Genomic DNA, 23,982 nt, shown 5'->3' with positions numbered 1-23,982 from the left:
GAGACCAGATAAGACATGCGAAATCAAAGTAGCTCGGGCAGTGCCGGATTTGGACAAAATTGTAGCCTAATTTGATTGTAAACAGGCAAACGAACGAGACTCATTACTCCGCAATGAGCTAACGAGATTTTAGCCGAATTCCTTCTCTAAAACCCTCTAATTTGCGATTTTTCGCTTCTGTTAAGCTTCCGTTTCCTCGAGAAATCCGCTTAGGTAGTTTGAAATTCGATTCCGGTTCCATTTTATCGTATCCCAGGCATAATAATAGCTTTACATTCGCTATTTTCTTATTCTTATTTTTTTTCTATTTTCTGGAAACATTTAGCGATTTTTGTTGTCGTGAGCCAGTTCTGTGAGAAAGGGTATGACGCAGATTACTCCGGAAACCGTTAACTCATTAAAAACAATTATTTCGACAGTTTTAGCCATAATTTACGTAAACCGTCGCGACACAAGGACTTCCCAAGGAGGTCACCCATCCTAGCTCTGCCATCGCGCCAGAACGCTTAACTTCATGGTTCTTATTGGGCGAGAGTAGTGCCGCGTGTTGTCCATCTCCGCCCGCGCCACACGTACTCGAGGTATATAAGAATAAACATCCCACTCAATGTCTGGCGCGATCATACCAGCACTAATGCACCGGATCCCATCAGAACTCTGAAGTTAAGCGTGCTTGGGCGAGAGCAGTACTAGGATGGGTAACCCCTTGGGAAGTCCTCATGTTGCACCCCTTTTTGTGTTTTTCGATTTTTGATTACTTGTTGACAGATAATTTTCGGCTCAAATCATCTGAATCTCGATTGGGACAAGATAAGACATGTGAAATCAACGTAGCTCGGGCACTGCCGGATTTGGACAAAATTTTATCTTAATTTGATTGTAAACGGGCAAACGAACGAGACTCATTACTCCGCAATGAGCTGGCGAGATTTTAGCCGAATTCCTTCTTTAAGACCCACTAATTTGCGATTTTCCGCTTCTGTTAAGCTTATGTTTCATCGAGAAATCCCCTTAGGAAGTCCGAAATTCGATTTCGGATCCATTTTATCGTATCCCAGGCATAATAATATCTTTACATTCGCTATTTCCTTATTCTTATTTTTTTTTCTATTTTCTGGAAACATTTAGCGATTTTTGTTGTCCTGAGCCAGTTCTGTGCGAAATGGTATGACGCAGATTACTCCGGAGACGGTTAACTCATTAAAAACAATTATTTCGACTGTTTAGCCATAATTTACGTAAACCGTCGCGACACGAGGACTTCTCGGGAGGTCACCCATCCTAGCTCTGCCATCGCGCCAGAACTCTTAACTTCATGGTTCTTATTGGGCGAGAGCAGTGCCGCTTGTTGTCCATCGCCGCTCGCTCCACACGTACTCGAGGGATATAAGAATAAACATCCCACTCAATGTCGGGTGCGATCATACCAGCACTAATGCACCGGATCCTATCAGAAGTCCGAAGTTAAGCGTGCTTGGACGAGAGCAGTACTAGGATGGGTGACCCCTGGGAAGTTGTCACGCCCCGTGTTCGAAGAGCATGTGACATCCGACATTGTTTTAACAATTAGTTTAAAACAATTAAGCCTCGTATCGAAATGACTAAAACAAGTCTTTTTCATAAATAAAACATTGTCTTTACATTGACAATAGAATAAAAATAATCAGAGTTGCAAATGCGAAAACTGAACAAAAGGAAAATAAAGTCTTGATTTCTTGTATCTTGCTCATCGGCTACCATCCCCAGAAGGCTTCTTGTTTCTCCTCATTCAGTTACTCTTCATTTTAATCTGAAATTTGTAAGGGGTGAGTGTTTTGGGAAACACTCAGCAAGTGGGGGTCGATCGATTTCCAATGATACATATAGAACTTAATCTTTAAAACATTTTTTTAACAAACTATCAAATCTTATCACTTTTAACTCATCATAACAGAAACGAAATAAATATGAGACAGAGGTTATCAGAAGATTCAGAGCAGTTCAGAAACAGATCAAAACAATTCTGAACAGAACATATCGGAACAGACAGAACACTGTTTCTTATCTCATTTCCATGGTCAAATTGTCCCCAATATGTTAGTCCTCTAAGGGTTTAGGCCAGAACATGGTTTTATACCCACCGATGGGGGCCAGACAGAACATGGTTTTATACCCACCAATGGGGGCCAGACAGAATTACAATTCTCGTCCCATTTCAAATCGAGTTGTAATAGTGCAACACAGAATTCAAAGTTTACCAGACAGAACTTATCAGAGTTTTCAGATATCAGAGTTTCAGACGGATTCAGCGGAACCAAAGAATTTCGAAGCATAGAAGAAAACACATAATCGATCGAAATTTTAAAAGACGGTCATCATGCTGTTTTTGAAAAAAGAGGACACATTCATGCATGTCATAACTTATATATTAAAGATTTAAAAATAGAAACGAATATACATATCAAAAACCCACTTACAGTACTCTCGAAGTTATGGTTCGAAATGTGCAGAACTTTGGCGAACGAAACTTGTTGAATTTCGGCCAAGTGATGACCGAACCAGGAGATGATCTTCACAACGATGTGGATAGCAAATCACAGCATTGAAAAGCCGGAACAACTCCTCCTTCTTTCTTCTTGCAAGCGACAGCCGAGAGGTGGTTTTGGAGGGAAAGGAGCCAATTTTTCTTGCTGATTTTTGGGTGTGATTTCTTTAGCATGTTGAGGTGGTATTTATAGGTGAAGTATGGTCTTTTCCCCTCCCCATGACCGAAATATTGGAGCCCAAGCAAGCCATCAATGTGGTCAAGGTTAACTCAAGCATCAAAGGTCACCTTGGTTTACTAAAGAGTCCATTCTTGCACAATAAATTGGTCCAAGCCTCTTAGCTCTTCCCTTAGCTCCCTTTCTTGGTTAACTCAATAGTCATGACTTGTATAATAAGTTTTTCCAAACCTTTAGTTCTTTTAGCTCCTTCTTTGGTTAACTCAATGGTCATAAATATGTCCAATCCTTTAGCTCTTCTCCTTGGTTTACTCAAGGGTAATTTCTTGCACATTAAAATTTTCCAATGCTTTAGCTCTCCTCCTAGCTCTATTTTTTTTATTCTTTTAGGACAAGAAAGAATGAGCTTCATTGAGCTAAAAGATTGAGCTCATGAGCATGGGGTTTCTTTTCCAAGAATCTTGGAGCTTCCTTGAGCTGAGGGTTTTAGCTTGTGAGGTAAGGGTTTCCTCTTCCGAGTGGCGTACCCTCAATTCTCAAGGTTTTGCATTGCCTCAGCTTCTTTTTGAGCTACTTTTCGAGCTTTTTGAGGTGCTTTGCTTTGAAAAATCCGGGTTCTCACATCCCACCCTCCTTATTGGAAGTTTCGTCCTCGAAACTTGAGTTAGATAAATCTTTAAAAAGTGAGGGTGCCGAGTGCGCATACGTTCTTCAAATTCCCAAGTTGCTTCTCGTTCCATATGATTCGACCATTGTATCTTGACATATGGAATTGTTCGGCATCTCAGCACTTGGTATTTGGTGTTACTTGAATAAGGACTTCTTCATATTTCATTTCCTCGTTCACATTTCCTTTGATTAGTAGCGGTTCAATTTCAAGAATGCTACTTGGATATGAGACATACTTCCTTAGCTGTGAGACATGGAAGACGTTGTAAATCCTTGACATGCCTGGTGGTAAAGCCCGCTGATAAGCTAGGTTTCCCATTTTTCTCAGTATTTCGAAGGGTCCGACATATCTTGGAGTTATCTTTCTAGAATTGCTGAATCGAACCACTCCTTTCATAGGGGAAACTTTAACATAAGCTTTCACACCATTTTCAAACTCCAACGGTCTTCACTTTAAATAAGCCCAGCTCTTTTGTCGATCATGAGCTGCCTTGCGTTTTTCCTTGATAATAGCTACTTTATCAACAATTCAAGTACCATGATAGCTTTCTCTCTGATTTCAATACTTCCATGATAATTATTGTTATCGGCAAATTCAATCAAAGGGGGGTGTTTATTGGAGTTCGAGGTCCATGGCACACGCCCTAAAATATCTTCAATAGTTCGATCCACCGTCTTTGTCTCATGTTTAATTCCTTTTGTGTGAATAGTATTTGAGGCTTTGATGATTGATAAATTTCACACATTTGACACTAAAGAAATTGATTCTCTAGATCTTTGGCTCAAATATAATTGTGGCTAATTCACTATCATGTGTTGGATAATTTTTCTCACATGGTTTTAATTTCATCGAAGCATAGGCAATTAATTGCCCTCTTGAATGAGAACACATCACAATCCTCTTTTGATGCATCATTGTAAATTGTGAAATTCTTGCCTTCTTCAGGAAGTACTAATACTAGCGTAGAAACGAGTTTCTTTTTCAAGATCTAAAAACTCTTCTCACATTCTTCACTCTAATTGAATTTAGAGTTCTTCTGAGTGAGCTTGGTGAGCGGAAGAAAATCCTTCAACACATTTTCTTAATAGCCAAATAATCCCGAAAACTTCAAATTTCTATTCCAGTATTCGATCAAGGCCAGTCTATGATTACCTCCACCTTATTGGTGATCAACTGATATGCCCATTTCAGATATTATATGACCGAAGAATGTGACATTTTTTAATCAAAATTCACATTTCTTAAATTTAGTATTTAGTTATTTTTCTCTGAGCATCGGTGGAGCAAGACGAAGATCTTCCTTGCGGTCTTTCTCACTTGTTGAATATACAAGAATGTCTTCAATAAATGCTACCACAAACTTGCCGAGGAATTTTCTTGAACACTCTGTTCATGAGTTCTATGAATGTTGCTGGAGCATTGGTCATGCCAAAAGTTATTATCATGAACTCATAGTGTCCATACCCTTTTCTTTTTAAGGCTGTTTTAGGAATATTCTCTGCCTTGGCCTTCAATTGTGATAGTCTGATCTTAGATAGAGCTTCGAAAAGATCTTAGCTCCTTTTAACTGATAGAAAAGGTCATCTATTCTTGAAAGATGACATTTGTTCTTGATCTCATATAGTACTTTGTCGAATGACACACTATCTTGTACTTTCACCATTCTTCTGTACCAATAAGATTGAATCTCCCCAAGAAGAGGCACTTGGTCTGATTTGTTTTTGTCTAACAAATCTTGGAATCGAACTTTTATCTCCTTGAGTTCAACTGAAGCCATTTGCTAGGGTTCTTTAGATATTGGTGCAGCACGAGCTATAAAGTTACTTTCGAATTCTTTCACGATCTGAGATAATTCAAAGTAACGCTTCCAGAACTCTCGTACCACGGGAATATTTTTATATCTTGAGCTCAATTCCTTCTTTTTCTTCTCTCATTATCGCTAGTTAGACTTCTTAGCCATACTCCATGGCTTTCTAAATTTGTGAAGCAGAAAGGAAGGATTTTTGTTCCTTATCCTTGCCATAAAATACGATTTATTCTTGGATTGGAGTTTGGCATTCTTACCTCGACCATCTAACACTGCATGATTCTTGTCCAACCAACCAATTCTCAGAATGACGTTGAAATTTACCATAGTACACTAAATAAAATCGGCACTGAATATATGCGTATCCATACTTATTGTGTTCTAAATTATCACGATTACTATCTCCAAACATAAAATCAATATAGAATCTTAGAACATAACTCCTTATCAGCCTATTGACTTAAGTCCCAATAACCTAGTTAAAATTTCTTTCAACATTGTACGGAAGAAATTAATTCCTCAAACAATTCTTCTTTTACTAAATCTGTCTTTAATCAAAACTATGAGCCTAACATGCTTTAATACAAACAAGCTTCGTTGGATGTCTTTCTCCACAAATCTTTCCCCTATTTTTCTTTTTACTATAAGAAGAGTCAGAACCTATTATGCATGCTACACTTCCCTTGATGTCCACCAATATCTCATAACTCTCTTTATTTACCTAAGGTAATGACCTTAATTTCTTAACTTAAGTTATTGTTTCTTAACTTTATTAAATATTCCAAAATCTTACATATTTAAATTTATCGCTTAATAGCCCAAATTTAAATGTCCATACCGTTAATTATTGACATAAAAATCAACTTTTACATCTGAATATCAAAACTTATATAATTCTTATCTCATATTTTCATAAATAATTTATTATCCGCGAATCAAACATTTCATCTTAAGTCGGAAGAATTCCCAAATGTAAGTCAACTTATATCGGAGTATTTGTATTCCCAAAAATATAAGTCAAATTATCTTTGATAGGTATGTTCCCAAAATATATTTCAACTTATCTATGTACATTCTCAAAGAAATGTTACACTTTTTTCTTTCATATCATTTAACCATAATACCAGTCTAGCCTACTTTATCATCTCTCAACATTACTGTTCTTTTTCCACTACATCCATAGGTGCTTCTTCTTCTTCTTCCACATTTTCCACGACAAGGTGCGCAGTCTATCCATTGCACCATGAAGCTTGGCGATGTAACGTTCTTGCTTGCTAGAAAGGTCTTCATGTCGATGACGAGAACGGTTAGCAAGGTTTTTCTAAGTTTCAATCCTTACTATCAACTTTCGATTAAGGGAAACTAGTCATTCCACGTGTAGTGTTAGGGCGAGCTGGCTCTTTGCTCGATCAAGGTGATGGTTGAGATTATGTATATCAGTTTGAAGCAGATTCTTAATCTTTGTGAGTTCTTGTTTATCTTGTTTTCCTCAAGTAATGTTGACGCATGCGAAGTGCGGCTTGAGCACGAGTACAAGACCATAAATTGAGGTAAAATTTCATAATGGTATCAAAGTAAAGGATAGAAAGGTAAAAAATTTTGATTGAAACAAAGATTTCGTGGAACTTTCTATACTAGAAATTTCAGAATGATTGAAGGAAATAGATTTCGAATTTCTCTAAGAATTTTGGAAAGATTGAGAGTTTGTTTCAGAATGTACTAGGCTTTTGCCAAAATTTGACTTCTTCAAATTTTGTCTGTCAAAATCCCAGCAGGATTATGAACCTGGCGGCTCTGATACCACTTAAATGTCACGCAAAGTGTCTGAAGCGCCTGTGACATCCGGCATTGTTTTAACAATTACTTTAAAATAATTAAGCCTCGTATCGAAATGCCAAAAACAAGTCTTTTTCATAAATAAAACATTGTCTTTACAATGACAATAGAATAAAAATACATCAGAGTTGCAAATGCGGAAACTGAACAAAAGGAAAATAAAGTCTTGATTTCTTGTATCTTGCTCATCGGCTACCATCCCCATAAGGCTTCTTGTTCTTCCTCATTCAGTTGGTCTTCATTTTAATCTGAAATTTGTAAGGAGTGAGTGTTTTGGGAAACACTCAGTAAGTGGGGGTCGATCGATTTCCTATGATACATATAGAACTTAATCTTTAAAACATTTCTTTAACAAACTTTCAAATCTTATCATTTTTAACTCATCATAACAGAAACAAAATAAATATGAGACAGAGGTTATCAGAAGATTCATAGCAGTTCAGAAACAGATCAGAACAATTCAGAACAGAACAGATCGGAACAGACAGAACACTGTTACTCATCTCATTTCCATGGTCAAATTGTTCCCAATATGTTAGTCCTCTAAGAGGTGAGGCCAGAACACGGTTTTATACCCACCAATGGAGGCCAGACAGAACATGGTTTTATACCCACCAATGGGGGCCAGACAGAATTACAATTCTCGTCCCATTTCAAATCGAGTTGTAACAGTGCAACACAGAATTCAAAGTTTACAAGACAGAACGTATCAGAGTTTTCAGATATCAGAGTTTCAGACGGATTCAGCGGAACCAAAGAATTTCGAAGCATAGAAGAAAACACATAATCGATCGAAATTTTAAAAGACGGTCATCATGCTGTTTTCGAAAAAAGAGGACACACATTCATACATGTCATGACTTATATATTCAAGATTTAAAAATACAAACGAATATACATATCAAAAACCCACTTACAATACTCTCGAAGTTACGGTTCGAAATGTGCAGAACTTTGGCGAACGAAACTTGTTGAATTTCGGTCAAGTGATGACCGAACCAGGAGATGATCTTCACAACGATGTGGATAGCAAATCACAGAATTGAAAAGCCGGAACAACTCCTCCTTCTTTCTTCTTGCAAGCGACAGCCGAGAGGTGGTTTTGGAGGGAAATGAGCCGATTTTTCTTGCTGATTTTTGGGTATGATTTCTTTAGCATGTTGAGGTTGTATTTATAAGTGAAGGATGGACTTTACCCCTCCCCATGGCCGAAATATTGGAGCCCAAGCAAGCCATCAATGTGGTCAAGGTTAACTCAAGCATCAAAGGTCACCTTGGTTTAGTAAAGAGTCCATTCTTGCACAATAAATTGGTCCAAGCCTCTTAGCTCTTCCCTTAGCTCCCTTTCTTGGTTAACTTAATAGTCATCACTTGTATAATAAGTTTGTCCAAACCTTTAGTTCTTTTAGCTCCTTCTTTGGTTAACTCAATGGTCATAAATATATCCAATCCTTTAGCTTTTCTCCTTGGTTTACTCAAGGGTAATTTCTTGTACATTAAATTTTTCCAATGCTTTAGCTCTCCTCCTAGCTCTATTTTTTTTATTCTTTTAGGACAAGAAAGAATGAGCTTCATTGAGGTAAAAGATTGAGCTCATGAGCATGGGGTTTCTTTTCCAAGAATTTTGGAGCTTCCTTGAGCTGAGGGTTTTAGCTTGTGAGGTAAGGGTTTCCTCTTCCGAGTGACGTACGCTCAATTCTCAAGAGTTTACGTTGCCTCGGCTTCTTTTTGAGCTACTTTCCGAGCTTTTAAGGTGCTTTGCTTTGAAAAATCCGGGTTCTCACAGAAGTCCTCGTGTTGCACCCCTTTTCGTGTTTTTCTATTTTTGATTACTTGTTGACAGACGATTTTCGGTTCAAATCATCTGAACCTCGATCGGGACCAGATAAGACATGTGAAATCAACTTAGCTCATGCACTGCCGGATTAGGACAAAATTGTAGCCTAATTTGATTGTAAATGGGCAAACGAACGAGACTCATTACTCCGCAATGAGCTGGCGAGATTTTAGCCGAATTCCTTTTCTAAGACCCTCTAATTTGCGATTTTTCGCTTTTGTTAAGCTTCAGTTTACGCGAGAAATCCGCTTAGGAAGTCCAAATTTTATTCCGGTTCCATTTTATCGTATCCCATGCATAATAATAGCTTTACATTCGTTATTTTCTTATTCTTATTTTTTTTTCTATTTTCTCGAAACATTTAGCGATTTTTGTTGTCGTGAGCCGGTTCTGTGCGGAAGCGTATGATGTAGATTACTCCGGAGACGGTTAACTCATTAAAAACAATTATTTTGACTGTTTTATCCATAATTTACGTAAATGGTCACGACACGAGGACTTCCCGGGGTGGTCACCCATCCTAGCTCTGCCATCGCGCCAGAACGCTTAACTTCATGGTTCTGATTGGGCGAGAGGTGTGCCGCGTGTTGTCCATTGCCGCCCGCTCCACACGTACTCGAGGGATATAAGAATAAACGTTTCACCCAATTTCGGGTGCGATCATACTAGCACTAATGCACTGGATCCCATCATAACTCCGAAGTTAAGCGTGCTTGGGCGAGACCAGTACTGGGAAGTCCTCGTGTTGCACCCCTTTTCGTGTTTTTCTATTTTTGATTGATTACTTGATGATAGACGATTTTCGGCTCAAATCATCTGAATCTCGATCGTGACCAGATAATACATGTGAAATCAACGTAACTCGGGCACTGCCGGATTTGGACAAAATTGTAGCCTAATTTGATTGTAAACGGGCAAACGAACGAGACTCATTATTCCGCAATGAGCTGACGAGATTTTAGCAGAATTTCTTCTCTAAGACCCTCTAATTTGCGATTTTCCGCTTCTGTTAAGCTCCCGTTTCCTCGAGAAATCCTTTTAGGAAGTCTGAAATTTGATTCCGGTTCCATTTTATCGTATCCCAGGCATAATAATAGCTTTACATTCGCTATTTTCTTCTTCTTTTTTTTCTATTTTCTGGGAACATTTAGCGATTTTTTTTTCGTGAGCCGATCTGTGCGGAAGGGTATGACGCAAATTACTCCGGAGACGGTTACCTCATTAAAAAAAATATTTCGACTTTTTAGCTATAATTTACGTAAACGGTCGCGACACGAGGACTGCCCAGGGAGGTCACCCATCCTCGCTCTGCCATCGCGCCAGAACGCTTAACTTCGTGGTTCTGATTGGGCGAGTGCAGTGCCGCGTGTTGTCCATCGCCGCCCGCTACACAAGTACTCGAGGGATATAAGATTAAACATCCCACTCAATGTCGGGTGCGATCATACCAGCACTAATGCACCGGATCCCATCAGAACTCCGAAGTTAAGCGTGTTTGGACGAGACCAGTACTAGGATGGGTGACCCCCTGGGAAGTCCTCGTGTTGCACCCCTTTTCCTGTTTTTCTATTTTTGATTACTTGTTGACACTCGATTTTCGGCTCAAATCATCTGAATGTCGATCGGGACCAGATAGGACATGTGAAATCAACGTAGCTCGAGCACTGTCGGATTTGGACAAAATTGTAGACTAATTTGATTGTAAACGGGCAAACGAACGAGACTCATTACTCCGCAACGAGGTGACGAGATTTTAGCCGAATTCCTTCTTTAAGACCCTGTAATTTGCCATTTTCAGCTTCTGTTAAGCTTCCGTTTCCTCGAGAAATCCGCTTAGGAAGTTCGAAATTCGATTCCGCCTTCATTTTATCGTATCCCAGGCATAATAATAGCTTTACATTCGCTATTTTCTTCTTCTTATTTTTTTCTCTCTTTTATGGGATCATTTAGCAATTTTTGTTGTCATGAGCCGGTTCTGTGCGGAAGGGTATGACGGAGATTACTCCGGAGACAGTTAGTTCATAAAAAACAATTATTTCGACTGTTTTTGCCATAATTTACGTAAACGATCGCAACACGAGGACTTCCCAATAAGGTCACCCATCCTAGCTCTGCCATCGCGCCAGAACGCTTAACTTCATGGTTCTGATTGGGCGAGAGCAGTGCCGCGTGTTGTCCATCGCTGCCCGCTCCACACGTACTCGAGGGATATAAGAATAAACATCCCACTCAATGTCGGGTGCGATCATACCAGCACTAATGCACCGATCCCATCAGAACTCCGAAGTTAAAAGTACTTGGGCGAGAGCAGTACTAGGATGAATAACCCCATGGGAAGTCCTCGTGTTGCACCCCTTTTCGTGTTTTTTATTTTTGATTACTTGTTGACAGACGATTTTCGGCTCAAATCAACTGAATCTCGATCGGGACCAGATAAGACATGTGAAATCAACGTAGCTCGGGCACTGCCAGGTTTGGACAAAATTGTAGCCTAATTTGATTGTAAACGGGCAAACGAATGAGACTCATTACTCCGCAACGAGGTGGCGAGATTTTAGCCGAATTCCTTCTCTAAGACCCTCTAATTTTCTATTTTCCGCTTCTGTTAAGCTTTCGTTTCCTCGAGAAATCCGCTTAGGAAGTTCGAAATTCGATTCAGGTTCCATTTTATCGTATCCCAGGTATAACAATAGCTTTACATTCGCTATTTTATTCTTCTTATTTTTTTTCTATTTTCTGGGAACATTTAGCGATTTTTTTTGTCGTGAACCGGTTCTGTGCGGAAGGGTATGACGCATATTACTCCGGAGACGGTTAAATCATTAAAACAATTATTTCGATTGTTTTATCCATAATTTACGTAAACGGTCGCGACACGAGGACTTCCAAGGGAGGTCACCCATCCTAGCTTTGCCATCGCGCCAGAACGCTTAACTTCATGGTTCTGATTGGGCGAGAGCAGTGCCCGTGTTGTCCATCGTCGTCCGCTCCACACGTACTCGAGGGATATAAGAATAAACATCCCTTTCAATGTCGGGTGCGATCATACTAGCACTAATGCACAGGATTCCATCCGAACTCCGAAGTTAAGCGTGCTTGGGCGAGAGCAGTACTAGGATGGGTGACCCCCTGAGAAGTCCCTGTGTTGCACTCCTTTTCGTGTTTTTCTATTTTTGATTACTTGTTGACAGACGATTTTCGGCTCAAATCATCTGAATATCGATCGGGTCAGATAAGACATGTGAAATCAACGTAGCTCGGGTACTGCCGGATTTGGACAAAATTGTAGGCGAATTTGATTGTAAACGGGCAAACGAACGAGACTCATTACTCCGCAACGAGCTGACGAGATTTTAGCCGAATTACTTATCGAAGACCCTCTAATTTGCGATTTTCCGCTTCTGTTAAGCTTCTGTTTCCTCGAGAAATCCGTTTAGGAAGTCCGAAATTCGATTCCGGTTCCATTTTATCGTATCCCAGGCATAATAATAACTTTACATTCGCTATTTTCTTCTTCTTATTTTTTTTTCTATTTTTTGGGAACATTAAGCGATTTTTGTTGTCGTGAGCCGGTTCTGTGCGGAAGGGTATGACAGAGATTACTCCGGAGACGGTTAGTTCATTAAAAACAATTATTTCGACTGTTTTAACCATAATTTACGTAAACGATCGCGACACGAGAACTTCCCAAGGTGGTCACCCATCCTAGCTCTGCCATCGCGCTAGAACGTTTAACTTCATGGTTCTGATTGGGCGAGAGCAGTGCCGCGTGTTTTCCATCGTCGACCGCTCCACACGTACTCGAGAGATATAAGAATAAACATCACTCAATGTTTGGTGCGATCATACCAGCACTAATGCACCGGATCCCATCAGAACTCCGAAGTTAAGCGTGCTTAAGCGAGACCAGTATTAAGATGGGTGACCCCCTGGGAAGTCCTCGTGTTGCACCATTTTTCGTGTTTTCTATTTTTGATTAGTTGTTGACAGACGATTTTTGGCTCAAATTATCTGAATTTGGATCGGGACCAGATAAGACGTGAAATCAACGTAGCTCGGGCACTGCCGAATTTGGACAAAATTGTAGCCTGATTTGATTGTAAACAGGTAAACGAACGAGACTCATTACTCCGCAACGAGGTGGCGAGATTTGAGCCGAATTCCTTCTCTAAGACCCTCTAATTTGCGATTTTCCGATTCTGTTAAGCTTTCGTTTCCTCGAGAAATCCAGTTAGGAAGTTCGAAATTCGATTCCGGTTCCATTTTATCGTATCTCAGGCATAATAATAGCTTTACATTCGCTACTTTCTTCTTCTTATTTTTTTATCTATTTTCTGGGAACATTTAGCGATTTTTTTGTCGTGAGCCGGTTCTATGCGAAAGGGTATGACACAGATTACTCTGGAGACGGTTAACTCATTAAAAACAATAATTTCGACTGTTTTAGCCATAATTTACGGTCGTGACATGAGGACTTCCCAGGGAGGTCACCCATCCTAGCTCTGCCATCGCGCCAGAACGCTTAACTTCATGGTTTTGATTGGGCGAGAGCAGTGCCCGTGTTGTCCATCGCCGCCCGCTCTACACGTACTCGAGGGATATAAGAATAAAAATCCCACTCAATGTCGGGTGCGATCATACCGGCACTAATGCCCCGGATCCCATCAGAACTCTGAAGTTAAGCGTGCTAGGGCGAGAGCAGTACTAGGATTGGTGACCCCCTAGAAAGTCCTCGTGTTGCACCCCTTTCGTGTTTCTCTATTTTTGATTACTTGTTGATAGACGATTTTAGGATAAAATCATCTGAATCTCGATCGGGACCAGATAAGACATGTGAAATCAACGTAGCTCGGGCACTGTCGGATTTGAACAAAATTGTAGGCTAATTTGATTGTAAACGGGCAAACGAACGAGACTCATTACTCCGCAACGAGGTGGCGAGATTTTAGCCGAATTCCGTCTCTAAGACCCTCTAATTTGCGATTCTCCGCTTCTGTTAAGCTTCCGTTTCCTCGAGAAATCCGCTTAGGAAGTCCGAAATTCGATTCCGGTTCCATTTTATCGTATCCCAAGCATAATAATAGCTTTACATTCGCTATTTTCTTCTTCTTATTATTTTTTTTATTTTCTGGGAACATTTAGCGATTTTTTTTGTCGTGAGCCGGTTCTATGCGGAAGGATATGACGCAGATTACTCCGGAGATGGTTAACTCATTAAAAACAATAATTTCGATTGTTTTAGCATAATTTACGTAAACGGTGGCGACACGAGGACTTCCCAGGGAGGTCACCTATCCTAGCTCTGCCATCGCGCCAGAACGCTTAACTTCATGGTTTTGGTTGGGCGAGAGCGGTGCCCGTCTTGTCCTTCGCCACCCGCTCCACACGTACTCGAGAGTTATAAGAATAAAAATCCCACTCAATGTAAGGTGCGAACATACCGGCACTAATGCACCGGATCCCATCAGAACTCCGAAGTTAAGCGTGCTTGGGCGAGAGCAGTACTAGGATTGGTGACCCCCTTGGAAGTCCTCGTGTTGCACCCCTTTTCGTGTTTTTATTTTTTTTATTACTTGTTCACAGACGAATTTAGGATCAAATCATCTGAATGTCGATCGGGACCAGATAAGACTTGTGAAATCAACGTAGCTCGGGCACTGTAGGATTTGGACAAAATTGTAGGCTAATTTGATTGTAAACGGGCAAACGAACAAGACTCATTACTCCGCAACGAGGTGGCGAGATTTTAGCCGAATTCCGTCTCTAAGACCCTCTAATTTGTGATTCTCCGCTTCTGTTCAGATTCCGTTTCCTCAAGAAATCCGTTTAGAAAATCCGAAATTCGATTCTGGTTCCATTTTATCGTATCCCAGGCATAATAATAGCTTAACATTCGCTATTTTCTTCTTTTTTTTTTCTATTTTTTGTGAACATTTAGCGATTTTTGTTGACGTGAGCCGGTTCTGTGCGGAAGGGTATGACGGAGATTACTCCGGAGACGGTTAGTTCATTAAAAAAAATTATTTCGACTGTTTTAGCCATACTTTACGTAAACGGTAGCGACACAAGGACTGCCCAGAGAGGTCACCCATCCTAGCTCTGCCATCGCGCCAGAACGCTTAACTTCATGGTTCTGATTGGCCAAGAGCAGTGCCGCGTGTTTTCCATCGCCGCCCGCTCCACACGTACTCGAGGGATATAATAATAAACATCCCACTCAATGTCGGGTGCGATCATACCAGCATTAATGCACCGGATCCAATCTGAACTCCGAAGTGAAGCGTGCTTGGACGAGAGCAGTACTAGGATAGGTGACCCCCTGGGAAGTCCTTGTGTTGCACCTCTTTTCGTGTTTTTCTATTTTTGATTGATTACTTGTTGACAGACGATTTTCGGCTCAAATCATCTGAATCTCGATCGGGACGAGATAAGACATGTGAAATCAAGGTAGCTCGGGCACTGCCGGATTTGGATAAAAATGTAGACTAATTTGATTGTAAACGGGAAAACGAACGAGACTCATTACTCCGCAACGAGGTGGCGAGATTTTAACCGAATTCCTTCTCTAAGACCCTCTAATTTGCGATTTTCCGCTTCTGTTAAGCTTCCGTTTTCTCTAGAAATCCGCTTAGAAAGTCCAAAATTCGATTCATGTTTTATTTTATCGTATCCCAGGCATAATAATAGCTTTACATTCGCTATTTTTTTCTTCTTATTTTTTTTCTATTTTCTGGGAACACTAAGCGATTTTTGTTGTCGTGTGCCGGTTCTGTGCGGAAAGGTATGATGCAGATTACTCCGGAGACGGTTAAGTCATTAAAAACAATTATTTCGACTGTTTTAACCATAATTTACGTAAATGGTTACGACACGAGGACTTCCCAGAGAGGTCACCCATCCTAGCTCTGCCATCGCGCCAAAACGCTTAACTTCATGGTTCTGATTGGGCGAGAGCAGCGCCACGTGTTGTCCATCGCCGCCCGCTCCAAACGTACTCGAGGGATATAAGAATAAACATCTCACTCAATGTCCGGTACGATCATACCAGCACTAATGCACCGGATCCCATCAGAACTCCGAAGTAAAGCTTGCTTGGGCGAGAGCAGTACTAGGATGGGTGACCCCCAGGGAAGTCCTCGTGTTGCACCCCTTTTCGTGTTTTTCTATTTTTGATTACTTGTTGACAGACGATTTTCGGCTCAAATCATCTGAATCTCGATCGGGACCAGATAAGACATGTGAAATCAACGTAGCTCGGGCACTGCCGGATTTGGACAAAATTGTAGCCTAATTTGATTGTAAACGGGCAAACGAACGAGACTCATTACTCCGCAATGAGCTGGCGAGATTTTAGCCGAATTCCTTCTCTAAGACCCTTTAATTTGCGATTTTTCGCTTCTGTTAAGCTTCCGTTTCCTCGAGAAATCCGCTTAGAAAGTCCGAAATTCGATTCTGGTTCCATTTTATCGTATCCCAGGCATAATAATAGCTTTACATTCGCTATTTTCTTCTTTTTATTTTTTTTTTACTATTTTCTTGGAACATTTAGCGAATTTTGTTGTCGTGAGCCAAATCTGTGCGGAAGGGTATGACGCAGATTACTCCGGAGATGGTTAACTCATTAAAAACTATTATTTCAACTGCTTTATAAATAATTTACGTAAACGGTCGCGACAAGAAGACTTCCCAGGAAGGTCACCCATCCTAGCTCTGCCATCGCGCCAGAACTCTTAACTTCATGGTTCTTATTGGGCGAGAGCAGTGCCGCGTGTTGTCCATCGCGGACCGCTCTACACGTACTCGAGGGATATAAGAATAAACATCCCACGCAATGTCGGGTGAGATCATACCAGCACTAATGCACCGGATCCCATCAGAACTCCGAAGTTAAGCGCGCTTGGGCGAGAGCAGTAATAGGATGGTTGACCCCTGGGAAGTCTTCGTGTTGCACCCCTTTTCGTGTTTTTCTATTTTTGATTACTTGTTGACATAAGAATTTCGGCTCAAATCATCTGAATCTCGATCGGGACCAGATAAGACGTGTGAAATCAACGTAACTCGGGCACTGCCGGATTTGGACAAAATTGTAGGTTAAATTGATTGTAAACGGGCAAACGAACGAGACTCATTGCTCCGCAATGAGCTGGCGAGATTTTAGCCGAATTCCTTGTCTAAGACCCTCTAATTTTCAATTTTCCGCTTCTTTTAAGCTTCCGTTTCTTCGAAAAATCCGCTTAGTAAGTCCGAAATTCGATTCCGGTTCTATTTTATCGTATGCCATGCGTAATAATAGTTTTACATTTGCTATTTTCTTCTTCTTATTTTTTTTCTATTTTCTGGGAATATTTAGCGATTTTTGTTGTCGTGAACCGGTTCTGTGCGGAAGGGTATGATACAGATTACTCTGGAGACAGTTAATTCATTAAAAACAATTATTTCGACAGTTTTATCCATACTTTATGTAAATGGTCGCGACACGAGGACTTCCAAGGGAGGTCACCCATCCTAGCTCTGCCATCGTGCCAGAACGCTTAACTTCATGGTTCTAATTGGGCGAGAGTAATGCCACGTGTTGTCCATCGCCGCCCGCTCTACACGTACTCGAGGGATATAAGAACAAATATCCCACTCAATGTCGGGTGCGATCATACCAGCACTAATGCACCGGATCTCATCAGAACTACGAAGTTAAGCGTGCTTGGGCGAGAGCAGTACTAGGTTGGGTGACCCCCTGGGAAGTCCTTGTGTTGCACCCTTTTTCGTGTTTTTCTATTTTTTATTACTTGTTGACAGATGTTTTTCCGCTCAAATCATCTGAATCTCGATCGTGACCAGATAAGACAAGGGAAATAAACGTAGCTCGGGCACTGCCGGATTTGGGCAAAATTGTAGGTTAATTTGATTGTAAACGTGCAAACGAACGAGACTTATTACTCCGCAACGAGGTGCCGAGATTTTAGCCGAATACCTTCTCTAAGACCCTCTAATTTGCCTTTTTCCGTTTCTTTTAAACTTTCGTTTCCTCGAGAAATCTTTATAGAAAGTCCGAAATTCGATTCCGGTTCCATTTTACCGTATACCCACGCATAATAATAGTTTTACATTCGCTATTTTTTTATTCTTAATATTTTTTTTATTTTCTGGGAACATTTAGCAATTTTTGTTGTTGTGAGCCGGTTCTGTGCGGAAGGGTATGACGCAGATTACTCCAGAGACGGTTAACTCATTAAAAACAATTATTTCGACTGTTTTAGCCATAATTTACGTAAACGGTCGCGACACGAGGACTGCCCAGGGAGCTCACCCATCCTAGCTCTGCCATCGCTTCAGAACGCTTAACTTCATGATTCTGATTGGGCGAGAGCAGTGCCGCGTGTTGTCCGACGCAGCCCGCTCCACACGTACTCGAGGGATATAAGAATAAACATCCCACTCAATGTCGGGTGCGATCATATCAGCACTAATGCACTGTATCCCATCTGAACTCCGAAGTTAAGCGTGCTTGGGCGATAGCAGTACTAGGATGGGTGACCCACTGGGAAGTCCTCTTGTTGCACCTCTTTTCGTGTTTTTCTATTTTTGAGTACTTGTTGACAGACGATTTTTGGCTCAAATCATCTGAATCTCGATCGGGACCAGATAAGACATGTGAATTAAACGTAGCTCGAGCACTGCCGGATTTTGGCAAAATTGTAAGCTAATTTGATTGTAAACGAGCAAACGAACGAGACTCATTACTCCGCAATGAGCTGGCAAGATTTTAGCCGAATGCCTTCTATAAGACCCTCTAATTTGCGATTTTCCGTTTCTTTTAAGATTCCGTTTCCTCGAGGATTGCCCACGGAGGTCACCCATCCTAGCTCTGCCATCGCTCCAGAACGTTTAACTTCATGGTTCTGATTGGGCGAGAGCAGTGCCGCGTGTTGTCCATCGCCGCCCGCTCCACGCGTACTCGAGGATATAAGAATAAACATCCCACTCAATGTCGGGTGCGATCATACTAGCACTAATGCACCGGATCCCATCAGAACTCCGAAGTTAAGCGTGCTTGGGCGAGAGCAGTACTAGGTTGAGTGACCCCTTGGGAAGTCCTCGTGTTGCATCCCTTTTCGTGTTTTTCTATTTTTGATTACTTGTTGACAGACGATTTTCGGCTCAAATCATCTGAATCTCGATCGAGACCAGATAAGACATGTGAAATCAACGTAGCTCGGGAACTGCCGGATTTTGACAAAATTGTAGCCTAATTTGATTGTAAACGGGCAAACGAACGAGACTCATTACTCCGCAATGAGCTTGCGAGATTTTAGCCGAATTCCTTCTCTAATACCCTCTAATTTGCGATTTTCCGCTTCTGTTAAGCTTCAGTTTCCTCGAGAAATCCGCTTAGGAAGTTCGAAATTCGATTCCTGTTCCATTTTATCGTATCTCAGGCATAATAATAACTTTACATTCGCTATTTTCTTTTTCTTATTTTTTTTCTATTTTCTGGGAACCCATAGCAATTTTTATTGTCGTGAGCCGGTTCTGTGCGGAAGAGTATGACGCAGATTACTCCGGAGACTGTTAACTCATTAAAAACAATTATTTCGAACTTAACTTCATGGTTCTGATTGGGCGAGAGCAGTGCCGCGTGTTGTCCATCGCCGCCCGCTCCACACGTACTCGAGGGATATAAGAATAAACATCCCACTCAATGTCGGGTGCGATCATACCAGCACTAATGCACCGGATCCCATCAGAACTCCGAAGTTAAGCGTGCTTGGACGAGAGCAGCACTAAAATATGTGACCTCCTAGGAAGTCCTCGTGTTGCACCCTTTTTCGTGTTTTTCTATTTTTGATTACTTGTTGACAGACGATTTTTGGCTCAAATCATCTGAATCTCGATCGGAACCATATAAGACATGTGAAATCAACGTAGATCGGGCACGGCTGGATTTGGACAAAATTGTAGGCTAATTTGATTGTAAACGGGCAAACGAACGAGACTCAATACTCCGCAACGAGGTGGCGAGTATTAGCCGAATTCTTTCTCTAAGACCCTCTAATTTGCGATTTTCCGCTTCTGTTAAGCTTCTGTTTCCTCAAGAAATCCGCTTAGTAAGTTCATAATTCGATTCCGGTTCTATTTTATCGTATCCCAGTCATAATAATAGCTTTACATTCGCTATTTTCTTCTTCTTATTTTTTTCTATTTTCAGGGAACATTTTGCAATTTTTGTTGTCGTGAGCCTGTTCTGTGCGGAAGGGTATGACGCAGATTATCCGAAGACGGTTTACTCATTAAAAACAATTATTTCGACTTTTTTAGCCATAATTTACGTAAACGGTCTTGAAACGAGGACTTCCCAGAGATTTCACCCATCCTAGCTCTGCCATTGCGTCAGAACGTTTAACTTCATGGTTCTGATTCGACGAGAGCAGTGCCGCGTGTTGTCCATCGCCGCCCGCTCCACACGTACTCATGGGATATAAGATTAAACATCCCACTCAATGTTGGGGGTGATCATAACAGCACTAATGCACCCGATCCCTTCAGAACTCCGAAGTTAAGCGTGCTTGGGCGAGAGCAGTACTAGGATGGGTGACCCCCTAGGAAGTCCTCGTGTTGCATCTCTTTTCGTGTTTTTCTATTTTTCGTTACTTGTTGATAGACGATTTTCGGCTCAAATCATCTGAATCTCGATCGGGAACATATAAGACATGTGAAATCAACCTAGCTCGGGCACTGCCGGATTTGGACAAAATTGTAGCCTAATTTGATTGTAAACAGGCAAACGAACGAGACTCATTACTCCGCGAGGAGCTGACGAGATTTTAGCCGAATTCCTTCTCTAAGACCCTCTAATTTGCAATTTTCCGCTTCTGTTAAGCTTCCGTTTCCTCGAGAAATCCGCTAAGGAAGTTCGAAATTCGATTCTGGTCCCATTTTATCGTATTTCAAGCATAATAATAGCTTTACTTTCGCTATTTCCTTATTCTTATTTTTTTTTCTATTTTCTGGGAACATTTAGCGATTTTTGTTGTCGTGAGCCCGTACTGTGCGGAAGGGTATGACGCAGATTACTCCGAAGATGGCTAACTCATTAAAAATAATTATTTCGACTGTTTTATCTATAATTTACGTAAACGGTAGCGACACGAGGACTTTCCAGGGAGGTCACCCATCCTAGCCCTGCCATCGCGCCATAACGCTTAACTTCATGGTTCTGATTGGGCGAGAGCAGTGCCGCGTGTTGTCCATCGCGTACTCGAGGGATATAAAAATAAAAATACCATTGAATGTCGGGTGCGATCATACCAGCACTAATGCACCGGATCCCATCAGAACTCCAAGGTTAAGCGTGCTTGGGCGAGAGCAGTAGTTGAATGGGTGACCCCCTGGGAAGTCTTCGTGTTGCACCCCTTTTCGTGTTTTTCTACTTTTGAATACTTGTTGACAAACGATTTTCGGCTCAAATCATCTGAATCTCGATCGGGACCAGATAAGACATGTGAAATCAACGTAGCTCGGGCACTGCCGGATTTGGAAAAATTGTTGGCTAATTTTATTGTAAACGGTAAAAAGAACGAGACTCATTACTCCGCAACGAGGTGGCGAGATATTCGCCTAATTCCTTCTCTAAGTCCCTCTAATTTGAGATTTTTGGCTCCTGTTAAGTTTCCGTTTTCTCGAGAAATCCGCTTAGAAAGTTCGAAATTCGATTCTGGTTTAATTTTATCGTATCCCAGGCATATTAATAACTTTACATTCGCTATTTTCTTCTTCTTAATTTTTTTTGTATTTTCTAGGAACATTTAGCGATTTTTGTCGTCGTGAGCCGGTTCTGGGCGGAAGGGTATGACGCAGATAACTCCGAAGACGGTTAACTCATTAAAAACAATTATTTCGACTGTTTTAGCTATAATTTACGTAAACGGTCGCGACACGAGGACTTCCCAGGGAGGCCACCCATCCTAGCTCTGCCATCGCTCTAGAACGCTTAACTTCATGGTTCTGATTGGGCGAGAGCAGTGCCGCGTGTTGTCTATCCCCGCCCGCGCCACACGTACTCGAGAGATATAAGAATAAACATCCCACTCAATGTCGGGTGCGATCATACCAGCAATAATGCATCGGATCCCATCAAAACTCCGAAGTTAAGCGTGCTTTGGCGAGAGCAATACTAGGATTGATGACCCCCTGGGAAGTCCTCGTGTTGCATCCCTTTTCGTGTTTTTCTAATTTTGATTACTTGTTGACAGACAATTTTCGGATCAAATCATCTGAATCTCGATCGAGACCAGATAAGACATGTGAAATAATTGTAGCTCAAGAACTGCCGGATTTTGAAAAAATTGTAGCCTAATTTGATTGTAAATAGGCAAACGAAGGGAACTCATTACTCCGCAATGAGTTGGCGAGATTTTAGCAGAATTCCTTCTCTAATACCATATAATTTGCGATTTTTTTCTTCTGTTAAGCTTCTGTTTCCTCGAGAAATCCGCTTAGGAAGTTCGAAATTAAATTCCGGTTCCATTTTATCTTATCTCAGGCATAATAATAGCTTTACATTCGTTATTTTCTTATTCTTAATTTTTTTCTATTTTCTAGGAACATTTAGCGATTTTTGTTGTCGTGAGCCGGTTCTGTGCGGAAGAGTATGACGCAGATTACTCCGGAGACGGTTAACTCATTAAAAACAATTATTTCGACTGTTTTATCCATAATTTACGTAAACGGTCGCGACACGAGGACTTCCGAGGGAGGTCACCCATCCTAGCTCTGCCATCGCACCAGAACGCTTAACTTCATGGTTCTGATTGGGCGAGAGAAGTGCCGCGTGTTGTCCATCGCCGTCCGCTCCACATGTACTCGAGGGATATAAGAATAAAAATCCCACTGAATGTCGAGTGCGATTATACCAGCACTAATGCACCGGATCCCATCACAACTCCGAATTTAAGCACGCTTTGGCGAGAGCAGTACTAGGATGGGTGACCCATTAGGAAGTCCTCGTGTTGCACACCTTTTCGTGTTTTTCTATTTTTGATTACATGTTGACAGACGATTTTCGGCTCAAATCATATGAATCTCGATCGGACCAAATAAAACATTCTTATTTTTTTCTATTTTCTGGGAACATTTAGCAATTTTTGTTGTTGTGAGCCAGTTCTGACGCAGATTACTCTGGAGACGGTTAACTAATTAAAAACAATTATTTCGACTGTTTTAGCCATAATTTAAGTAAACGATCGCGACAGGAGGACTTCCAAGGGAGGTCACCTATCCTAGCTCTTCCATCGCGCCAGAACGCTTAACTTCATGGTTCTGATTGAGCGAGAACAGTGCCGCGTGTTTTCCATCGCCGTCCGCTTCACACGTACCCGAGGGATATAAGAATAAACATCCCACTCAATGTCGGGTGCGATCATACCAGCACTAATGCACTGGATCCCATCATAACTCCGAAGGTAAGCGTGCTTGGGCGAGAGCAGTACTAGGATGGGTGACCCCCTGGGAAGTCCTCGTGTTGCACTTTTTTTCGTGTTTTTCTATTTTTGATTACTTGTTGACAGACAATTTTCGGCTCAAATCATCTGAATCTCGATCGGGACCATATAAGACATGTGAAATCAACGTAGCTTGGGCACTGCAGGATTTTGACAAAATTGTAGCCTAATTTGATTGTAAACGGGCAAACGAACGAGACTCATTACTCCGCAATGAGCTGGCGAGATTTTAGCCGAATTCCTTCTCTAAGACACTCTAATTTGCGATTCTCCGCTTCTATTAAGCTTCCGTTTCCTCAAGAAATCCGCTTAGGAAGTCCGAAATTCGATTTCGGTTCCATTTTACCGAATACCCACGCATAATAATATCTTTACATTCGTTATTTTCTTATTCTTAATTTTTTTTTCTGTTTTATGGGAACATTTAGCGATTTTTGTTGTCGTTAGCCGGTTCTGTGCGGAAGGGTATGACGCAGATTATTGCGGAGACGGTTAACTCATTAAAAACAATTATTTCTACTGTTTTAGCCATAATTTACGTAAACGGTCGCGACACGAGGATTGCCCACGGAGGTCACCCATCCTAGCTCTGCCATCGCTCCAGAACGTTTAACTTCATGGTTCTGATTGGGCGA

At 41.3% G+C, this 23,982-nt stretch overlaps 16 non-coding genes and 5 pseudogenes across 16 annotated transcripts; all 21 read left to right on the top strand.

The window, feature by feature from the left end:
• Positions 1–612: 612 nt before the first annotated feature.
• On the top strand, positions 613–731 carry LOC142517251 (5S ribosomal RNA). Its single transcript, XR_012813006.1, has one exon. It is a non-coding gene; the product is annotated as a 5S ribosomal RNA (ribosomal RNA).
• Positions 732–1,413: 682 nt separating this feature from the next.
• On the top strand, positions 1,414–1,533 carry LOC142512358 (5S ribosomal RNA; annotated as a pseudogene).
• A 7,971-nt stretch (positions 1,534–9,504) lies between these two features.
• LOC142512558 (5S ribosomal RNA) lies at positions 9,505–9,606 on the top strand (annotated as a pseudogene).
• A 680-nt stretch (positions 9,607–10,286) lies between these two features.
• Positions 10,287–10,405, top strand: LOC142513232 (5S ribosomal RNA). The gene has a single exon (XR_012809190.1). It is a non-coding gene; the product is annotated as a 5S ribosomal RNA (ribosomal RNA).
• Positions 10,406–11,089: 684 nt separating this feature from the next.
• LOC142510083 (5S ribosomal RNA) lies at positions 11,090–11,207 on the top strand. The gene has a single exon (XR_012808215.1). It is a non-coding gene; the product is annotated as a 5S ribosomal RNA (ribosomal RNA).
• A 680-nt stretch (positions 11,208–11,887) lies between these two features.
• Positions 11,888–12,006, top strand: LOC142515649 (5S ribosomal RNA). Its single transcript, XR_012811483.1, has one exon. It is a non-coding gene; the product is annotated as a 5S ribosomal RNA (ribosomal RNA).
• Positions 12,007–12,687: 681 nt separating this feature from the next.
• LOC142516977 (5S ribosomal RNA) lies at positions 12,688–12,806 on the top strand. The gene has a single exon (XR_012812743.1). It is a non-coding gene; the product is annotated as a 5S ribosomal RNA (ribosomal RNA).
• A 673-nt stretch (positions 12,807–13,479) lies between these two features.
• Positions 13,480–13,598, top strand: LOC142506948 (5S ribosomal RNA). Its single transcript, XR_012805218.1, has one exon. It is a non-coding gene; the product is annotated as a 5S ribosomal RNA (ribosomal RNA).
• Positions 13,599–14,279: 681 nt separating this feature from the next.
• Positions 14,280–14,398, top strand: LOC142516640 (5S ribosomal RNA). The gene has a single exon (XR_012812425.1). It is a non-coding gene; the product is annotated as a 5S ribosomal RNA (ribosomal RNA).
• A 679-nt stretch (positions 14,399–15,077) lies between these two features.
• Positions 15,078–15,196, top strand: LOC142507002 (5S ribosomal RNA). The gene has a single exon (XR_012805271.1). It is a non-coding gene; the product is annotated as a 5S ribosomal RNA (ribosomal RNA).
• Positions 15,197–15,883: 687 nt separating this feature from the next.
• Positions 15,884–16,002, top strand: LOC142506759 (5S ribosomal RNA). The gene has a single exon (XR_012805039.1). It is a non-coding gene; the product is annotated as a 5S ribosomal RNA (ribosomal RNA).
• A 686-nt stretch (positions 16,003–16,688) lies between these two features.
• Positions 16,689–16,806, top strand: LOC142509512 (5S ribosomal RNA). The gene has a single exon (XR_012807682.1). It is a non-coding gene; the product is annotated as a 5S ribosomal RNA (ribosomal RNA).
• A 683-nt stretch (positions 16,807–17,489) lies between these two features.
• On the top strand, positions 17,490–17,608 carry LOC142515012 (5S ribosomal RNA). The gene has a single exon (XR_012810879.1). It is a non-coding gene; the product is annotated as a 5S ribosomal RNA (ribosomal RNA).
• A 685-nt stretch (positions 17,609–18,293) lies between these two features.
• Positions 18,294–18,412, top strand: LOC142510644 (5S ribosomal RNA; annotated as a pseudogene).
• Positions 18,413–18,839: 427 nt separating this feature from the next.
• On the top strand, positions 18,840–18,958 carry LOC142514841 (5S ribosomal RNA). Its single transcript, XR_012810718.1, has one exon. It is a non-coding gene; the product is annotated as a 5S ribosomal RNA (ribosomal RNA).
• A 595-nt stretch (positions 18,959–19,553) lies between these two features.
• LOC142509005 (5S ribosomal RNA) lies at positions 19,554–19,672 on the top strand. Its single transcript, XR_012807198.1, has one exon. It is a non-coding gene; the product is annotated as a 5S ribosomal RNA (ribosomal RNA).
• Positions 19,673–20,352: 680 nt separating this feature from the next.
• LOC142509593 (5S ribosomal RNA) lies at positions 20,353–20,471 on the top strand. The gene has a single exon (XR_012807759.1). It is a non-coding gene; the product is annotated as a 5S ribosomal RNA (ribosomal RNA).
• A 670-nt stretch (positions 20,472–21,141) lies between these two features.
• Positions 21,142–21,260, top strand: LOC142516445 (5S ribosomal RNA). Its single transcript, XR_012812238.1, has one exon. It is a non-coding gene; the product is annotated as a 5S ribosomal RNA (ribosomal RNA).
• A 683-nt stretch (positions 21,261–21,943) lies between these two features.
• LOC142511771 (5S ribosomal RNA) lies at positions 21,944–22,062 on the top strand (annotated as a pseudogene).
• Positions 22,063–22,745: 683 nt separating this feature from the next.
• LOC142512155 (5S ribosomal RNA) lies at positions 22,746–22,864 on the top strand (annotated as a pseudogene).
• Positions 22,865–23,257: 393 nt separating this feature from the next.
• On the top strand, positions 23,258–23,376 carry LOC142516881 (5S ribosomal RNA). Its single transcript, XR_012812651.1, has one exon. It is a non-coding gene; the product is annotated as a 5S ribosomal RNA (ribosomal RNA).
• Positions 23,377–23,982: the final 606 nt, after the last annotated feature.

This window comes from Primulina tabacum, chromosome 10 (genome assembly GCF_025594145.1).
Source record: "Primulina tabacum isolate GXHZ01 chromosome 10, ASM2559414v2, whole genome shotgun sequence".
In the NCBI taxonomy this organism is placed as follows: Eukaryota; Viridiplantae; Streptophyta; class Magnoliopsida; order Lamiales; family Gesneriaceae; genus Primulina; species Primulina tabacum.
Note: the sequence above shows the minus strand (reverse complement) of the source record. Positions and strands in the feature narration are given on the sequence as shown.